The following is an 8195-nucleotide window of genomic DNA, read 5'->3' as shown; positions in this document are numbered from 1 at the left end:
AGGGCAGTGTCACTGGCCCTCATATGTGGGATCCGAACCGGGGCCCTCTGGCGTCCCAAGCCAGCTCTTAACCAACGTGCCACTCGGCCGGCCCCAAGGTGGCTGTTTTGAAGAGGGGAGAGATAAAGAGAGGAAAACCCTGAAGGGCAGAGAGGCTGAATGAGTTCTGTAAAGTCACACAGCATGTTAAGGGCAGGGCTGGGTCTCAGAACCCCCAGGCCAGTCCCATCACTGTGCCAGGCATTGAGCTAGGAGCTTTGGAACCAAAGACGAACAGGATAGGTGCCCCTGAGAATCCTTGAGATAAAGGCCTGGAGGTTAGTTTGCACACTGGCCAACAGTGTGACATGGTCCACTGCTTATTTTTTTTAAACCCAGCAGCTCACCCATTTGCCTTTCCTCTCTGGCCCCTGACACCATCTGAGTTTGTGACTCTTCGGCCTGTGGGAGAGACAGAATGTAGTTACAAGCAATACATAGAACGGCATAGTCTCTATGAGGTCCAGAAACAGAATGGTAAAAGAAAGATCAACTTCGCTTGGGAACAGGTAGTGATGGAAACCTTCAGAGAAAAGATGATGCCTGACTTACAGGTTGCCAGACAGAAAAAGAACTTACAGGTTGCCAGACAGAAAAAGAACTTGCAGGTTGCCAGACAGAAAAAGAACATACAGAAGTGTATACACAGCAAGGTGCATTTCAGGAACTATGGCCCCTTTTTTCTGCACATACTTTTTCCTTCCTATTGCCTCCTGACTGCCACCACCCTTCTCCAATCAACTTTCTTCAAAATCTCAGTTCCAGAGCAAATTTTAAAAGGAAAAAAACACACAAAACACCTCTGATAAGAAGTGATGGCAAAAAAGGGAAGATGATAGAACAGGGTGGATATGAATGGGCAGGTTCTAGGTCAAGAAGCCCTGTAAAGTGCTCTGATGGCAGTAAAGCTTGTAGAAAGTTTACTTTCCTTGTCTGCGGCGGTGGGGTTCAGAATCCCCGGGATGGAATCTTTCGACCCAAGATAAACCTCCCTTTCCACTATTCCTTGGAGGCCACACAGGCTTTCAGTTCAAGTTTGCCCTCAGGCCAGCTGAGCTGGGGACATTGAGAGACAGCAAGCAGTCCACTCCAACTGGCCTGATACTTCGCTGGGCCGTTATGATGCTGTACTGGGTTTGTCCAAGGGCCAGCTGGGGATAGAAAGGCAACTCAGGCCTGGCCCCTCCAGCAGGTCCCAAATGCCCTGTAGGATTCTCAACACCCCTGCTGGCTCCCCACCCCTTATCATTTTCTGTAAGTCCTAAGCCAGGCATCCTCTCACAGGCAAACAAGTCATTGAATTCTAAAATTACCATCTTAGTCTGAGGAAAAGAACATCTAAAAACCATAGAACAGTGGAGACAGGAAAGACCATAACAGACGTCCCCTAATTGTGTGGCTACCAAATGTTAGCGTACAAATGGGCATCTGAATCAGGGCCTCACACCAACCCAACTCAAGAAAAATCTCTGGAGGTGGGACGTGATCAGAGGTATTTTTAAAATATACTCCTCAGGGATTCTGATGAGCAGCTCTAACCCTCTAGATCAGGGGAGGGCAAACTTTTGAGGCGAAAGAGCCACCAGGGGTCAGCAAACTGTGGCTCACGAGCCACATGCGGCTCTGGGTACGGACATGTGGCTCTGAAGTAAAATTGAAAATGAAAATAAAACTATCATAGTTTCATTTATAAAATTTTTAAAGGATGTTATTCACATAATGGTGATTAAGTAAAAATATATTTATGGCTCTCGAATCATTTTTAAATTGTTGTGAGGGACAGGATTGGCTCTTCCAGGGGTCGGCAAACTTTTGAGACAGAACGTACCCAAAGAGCTGCATGTGGTTCGCGGTTTGCCGACCCCTGCTCTAGATCAATATAACACAGGCGTTCCTGTCAAATAGTCACCCAGCTTCTGCTTGCACACGTCCCGAGAGGAGAAATTCGGGACCAGGCGGTGTGGACAGCTCTGATTCAGTTGCTTCCTTTGGGTGTAAATCTGCCTTCTTATAATCCAATTTGTCTTGGCTCTGCACTTTGAGGCCTCCCAGAATAAGAGTGTTTCCTTTTTTCCAAGGCAGCCTTTTAATGTCTAAAGACAGTGATCTCATCTATCTTCCCTAGTTCCTACAACTGTTCCCCATGATGATCTTCTCAGAGGGTACCCAGAATGAAAAGTGCCTCCCAGGACCGGCTGAGTGGCTCGGTTGGTTAAGAGCTTGCTCAAGAGTGCGAGCTCTGAGCAACAACAGTTCGAGTCCCGGCCCAAGCTGAGCAGCCGCTGAGCTGCCAACAGGTGGCAGGATGGCTCAGCTAAAAAAAAAAAAAAAAAGTGCCTCCCGGTGTTGTCCTCTGAACACAACCAAGAGACCTCTTCTGGCTCCCATTCCATAAGACAAAACCCAGAGCTGCCAACCTGGCTCAGACCCCCTGCAATCTGGCTCCGACACTTTCAAAGGCTCCTGCTCATCCGTCACCCCCCCACCCCATATGCCATTATCACCATGTAATGTGTCACTTTTATTTATAGCTGAGCCATCCTGCCACCTGTTGGCAGCTCAGCTCGGGCCCATGTGGGAATCGAACTGGCGACCCTGTTGCTAAAGCTTGCATCTTGAGTGAGCTCTTAACCAACTCAGCCATTTGGTCAGCCCTAAAGTGTCACTTTTGAATACACTAGATTTGGTGATCTGTGCTGTTGCCCATGTTTTTTCCACCACCTAAACTGTACTTTACCCCCCTCCCAGCTTCCTCTCTTCTCCCCAACTTCCAACACCCTCTTAGGATTCACTTTTAAGTATCATTTCCTCAGTAAAACTTTCTCTAACTGCTCCTTAGGCACTGCCTCCTGGTTTGTAGGTATTCCTTTGACAGTGTGTATTAGATTGTATTTGAATTGTTTATATCTGTTTCTAAAACATGTACATAAGACACAAAGCGCAAATAAATGTGGTACATCTTTCTGGAGTGTCAATTCTACTCGGTGCTCAGTGATTTAAAACATTTATTAATGTAAAACAAGCACAACTATTTTTCTGAAGCAGCCACAAAAATCACATACATTTAGTCAATTTCACTGGGAAAAAGGTAGGGAGACTGTTTTAGATTAAAGAGACACTAGAGAGACAGAATAGCCAAATGCATGAAGCTTTTTGATTCCAGATTAAAAAAAATTGCTATAAAAGGCATTTTTGATTCTAGGGAAATTTTAATTGCATCATTAGATGGTATTATGGAATTGGTGTTAATTTTCTTAGGTGCGGTAATGGTATTGTGGTTATAAAAGAGAATGTTCTCAGGAGATACCCGCTGGAGTATTTGGGAATATTTGGGAATTAAAGAATTATGTCGATCAAATATATGGTGATGGAAGAACTGACTCTGGGTGGTGAACACACAATGTGATATATATTGTAGATGATGTATTACAGAATTGCACACCTGAAACCTGTGTAACTTTACTAACAATTGTCACCCCAATAAACTTTAATTAAAAAAAAAAAAAAGAGAATTATGGGCCGGCCGAGTGGCGCGATGGTTAAGAACTGGCTTGGGACGCCAGAGGGCCCCGGTTCGGATCCCACATATGAGGGCCAGTGACACTGCCCTCCACAGCTAAGATGCTGAACAACAGCTCAACCTAGAGCTGGGCTGCCGTGAGTTGCCGGTGATGGCGTAGGCTGCAGCCCCTGTGGCAGTGGGTTGCCATGGGCTACCGTATGTAACCAGCAGCCATCGTGAGCGGCCAGCAGCCGCAGTGAGCAGCCGTCCAGAAGCCAGCGACTGATCTGCCTCGCCCGGGAAGAGCGCAATGATGGTGCCAACTTCGGCCAGTGAAGCGGCGTCCTCCACAACTAGACTGAAGAACAAAACGACAGCAACTTGTCTGTTCCCCTTCCCCCAATTCCCCAGCACTGTTCCCATCCCCCCAATTCCCCAATTAAAAAAAAATAAAAAAAAATAATTATGTCACCGTCTTACTTTCAATAGTTATTGAAAGTTATGTGTCTGAGATAAAGTTATGTGTGTGAGAATCTAGGTGGAGTGTATAGATGCTCCTCGACTTCTGATGGGGTCATGTCCAAATAAGCCCATCGTGTGAAAAGGATAACTATTGCATTGTTCTGTATACCTGAAACAATAAAAAAAATAAAATAAAAAAAAACAACAAAAAAACATAAGCCCATTGTAAGCTGAAAATACGATCATAAGTAAAAAATACATTTAATACTTCACTGTGGAGGACTGTTGTTTACCCTTGTGATTGCATGGCTGACTGAGAGCTGCTGCTGCCCAGCATTATGAGAGTATCATAGTGTATTATCATTAGCTCAGGAAAATATCAAAATTCAAAATTTGAAGTATGGTTTCTATTGAATGAGTATTGCTTTTGTATCACGGTAAAGTGTAAAAACTGTTAAGTCGGGACTGTCTGTAGATAGACAATTTTTATATTTGAAAAATTTCAAAATAAAAAGTTGGGGAATCATACATTTTACAGATTCATGGTACAATTTCAAAGTTATTAATTTCACGAGTCTTTTCTTCTGTCCCAGTACATCTGCCTCTGCCATTAGGACACTTATGGGGAAGTGCAAGAAGCCCTGATCTTTGTCTCGCCCCAACGTTCTGCCCTGTGAACCCCTAGATGCTATGACTCAGTATTCTCAGAGCCCAGCACAGGGCCTGCCACAGACGGGTGTTGATGAAATGCTCCCTCAGTGAGCAAAACCACTACCTTCATATGCATGTGACCTTGGGAAAACTGTATTTCCTCTCAGTCTCCCTTTCTGTAAAGAGGTGGACTAGCTGAGCTAACATCCTTTGCAGCCCGAGCGCCTTTGGATGCTATACTCGGGGCTCTGAAGGCAGGTCCGTGGTCTTTCATCTGCACAAAGCCCCACAGTCCCACAAGGCAGAGCAGACCACAGAGGGTCAGCCTCTGCTCTCTGGGCAAGCTCCTAAGTTTTAGCTCAGCCATGGGCTTTGGGAGAAGTGTTTTGACGCTCACGCAGTGCATGTGTTAGAGTAGTTAGAGAGCCAAGGGGTGGCAGGAGAAGCCAACATGGCTTTATACTGCCCTCCTGGCTCTAGTCATGGCCATGGCTAACATCAGTTTCCTCAGTCTTGACTGCACATTGCAATCACTTAAGAAAGCTTTAAAAAGTACTGATTTGAGTGCGAGCTCTGAGCAACAGCGGTTTGATGCCCGGCCTGAGCTGAGCTGCCGCTGAGCTGCCAACAGGTGGCAGGATGGCTCTGCTAAAAAAAGTACTGATTCTCACCCCAGATATTCTAATTTAATTGGTCTGGGGTATGAGCGAAGTATCTGGATTTAAGGCTCCCAAGGCGATTCTATGAGCACTCGAAGGCTAAAAGGCACTAAGGCCTGCATCGTGGTGATGGGCCGAGCTCCAGGTGGGTTTACATCTTGGCTTTGCCATTCGCCACTTCGTTGATTTTGGGTGTTACTTCTCTTTGAACCTGTTGCCTCTGGTGGCTCTCCCAGGAAAGATGAGAACTCTCTGAGCCTGAAGAGCAGTGGTTCTCAAATTGGCACCAGAATCACCTGGAGGACTTGTTAAAAGACTGAAGACTTCTTTTCCCCGAAGTTTCTCACTCAGGTCTCAGTGGGGCTCTAGATTGTGCATTTCTAGCAAGTTCTCAGGTGATGCGGATGCTGCTGTTCCGGAGACCACATTTTGAGAACTGCTGTTCTAGAGCAGTTTCTCAACAGCACCGCTAAGGACATTTTGGAGCACCTATTTATCTGAGCACCTCTGGCCTTCACCCACCAGATATACACAACATCCTTCCAGTTGTGACAATCCAAAATGTCCCCAGATGTTGCCAAATGTCCCTTGGGCGGCAAAATCGCCCAGAGTTGAGACTTACTGCTCTAGAGAATGTAAGTTCAAGAGAACACATGATTCTAGGTGGGTTGCAGAAGCAAGTGAGGAAAAGTTGAAGCCTAAAAGAAAGGAGTTTGGGATAGCTCAGGGCTTGATGCAGAGAGGCCCCCCGACCAGCGCTTTTTTGGAGAAGGATCATTATGAGTCTGGGGTACAGAGACAACTGACCAGAGGGCAGGCTCAGAACTCGGACTTGGCTTCATTTGGTCCCACAGGAAGTCTGCCCTCTCCCTCTGTCCTGGGACACAGCTACCAAGCCTTAAAGTCTCTCGGAAGGAGCGATCCTGTCCTACCTCAAATGGCCTGACAGCCTTTTCCTCAGGTTCAACTGCCCGCAGCCCCAAATTGCTCCGAGATCTCTCTCACTTCAGTTTCCCATCCATACACCTTGAAATATTAGTAAGCAGCAGGCTCTAGGTCTATCTGTGAGAAACAAATAACACTGTAGTTTCACTGTGAAGGAGCAACTCTGGTAAGAGCCCTGACCTGTCCAAATCCACCTCCCTGACCATTCAGTTCACAAAACTCAACCACCCAGAGGAAAAAAAAGACTTGGCTTTTAAGTGCCAATGGTATTAAGTGCTAGAGACTGGGAAAGTCATAAAGGGAAATTAACTGAAAACCAGAGATGCCATTACTCACTCGGGAGCAATCTATCTCTCCCAAAGTGAGAATACAATTTGTACCCTCTGGCAATGTTTTACACTCAAATCTTTATTCCCCAAGCTAGGGCCTCTATTTCCTTCAAATTCTAAGTGGTGCTGCTATTTCCTGCTAATGGCTTCTACCCAGCTTTGAAGAAGGCACTTGGGAGGAGTGAAGAGGTTAAGGTTAGAGGAAAACCCTTGCAGTCTCCACGGCCTTGGTGCTTCCCAATTATTGCCAACTCCTCAAGGGATCAGTAGGCTTTTAAAAGTGCAACATCAAGGTTCAGACCTTGTTTTACCCCAAGCCAAGAAAGATGGGTGAATGGAAGCTAACGGACTAATTGTGAGGTATGTGGACCTCAAAAGGGATTAGGGAGTTACCTGTGCTAGTTCTAGAGGTATGAAGAGCAGCTTGCAAAACATTTCTGGCCAAATCTTTCCTGGTGAAAGGCACAACCATATACATAATTATTGCTCAGGCCTGAAATCCGAGTCACCATTCCCTTGGAAGGTCCCACTATACTTTGTATATTAAAGGCTCTAAGCAGTCCTGCAGTAAAGAAACCTGTTTCACTATTTTACCCAGGCTTTCCCGAATTTATCTGAGCAGGGAATCTTAATGCCCAAATGTATCTAACATACCTGGGAAACAGTGTTCTGCGGAATGTGCTTCAGGAAATGTCAACCTATAGGATCAAGTGCAAGCTCTCTGGGTTTTGGCTCCTACTTAATTCTGCAACTTGACTATCTGCTGTTCCCTGCCTCTAGTCATGCTGAAGTTCAATGCACATGTTCGCTGTCCACCTGGCCCAGTCCTGCTCATTCTCTAAGTCCCACTCTAAGCATAGTCACATAATCCGTGAAACTTCCTTAACTCTCCCAGGCATAATAAATGGCTGTTTCCAGTGTACTTTATTCAAACTTCAGTCACTGTATTAAAAGTAATTGGTTTGACAGTTTTATCATCCTTCTGGTTCCTTCATTAATGAGTTAAATACTGGACGTGTTGTGCTCACTTAAAACCATCCCCTCTCTCCTATAACTTAAGACACATAGATGATTCAGGTTTGTGAGCTAGAAGTGTAAAACCAAACATGTTCAGAACAGGTTGGAGGTGTGAAGACCTCTGTGTTGACATATGAGATTCAAAAAAGACGCACTCCACTCCCCAATGTCAGGTGGGGTCCATTAGTGCTAGTTTGTGTGCTGGGCACAGTCACCCAGTGATCCATGGCAACAGTAACCTGTCTTGGGGGTAGAAGGCAACTAATAGCATTTCTTAGTAACCCTGGAGAGACAGGTAAGCAAAGTCATTAAGAAGTCTCAATGTCATGGCCCAGTTACACCAAAACTTTCTTGTCTTCCTTTTGAGTTTGATGCAGCCTTCCAGCCAATGTCATTTCTGCCAGCTGACAATGCCCCACATCTGCCCACTGCAGGAATGCTGAATATAGAGATTACTGCTCACAAGTGTTTTGGGCAGGAGGCAGAGTAGACACAGACCCTGTTCATTGAAGATCACGTAAAAGTAAACGAGAACCAGGTTCTTTCAGATCTCATTTATCACCTCTTCACTGCTAGGTTTCTAACAGGAGA

Source organism: Hipposideros armiger, unplaced genomic scaffold, assembly GCF_001890085.2.
Source record: "Hipposideros armiger isolate ML-2016 unplaced genomic scaffold, ASM189008v1 scaffold_10, whole genome shotgun sequence".
In the NCBI taxonomy this organism is placed as follows: domain Eukaryota; kingdom Metazoa; phylum Chordata; class Mammalia; order Chiroptera; family Hipposideridae; genus Hipposideros; species Hipposideros armiger.
The sequence above is the reverse complement of the archived record's forward strand: the minus strand, read 5'-3'. Positions refer to the sequence as shown.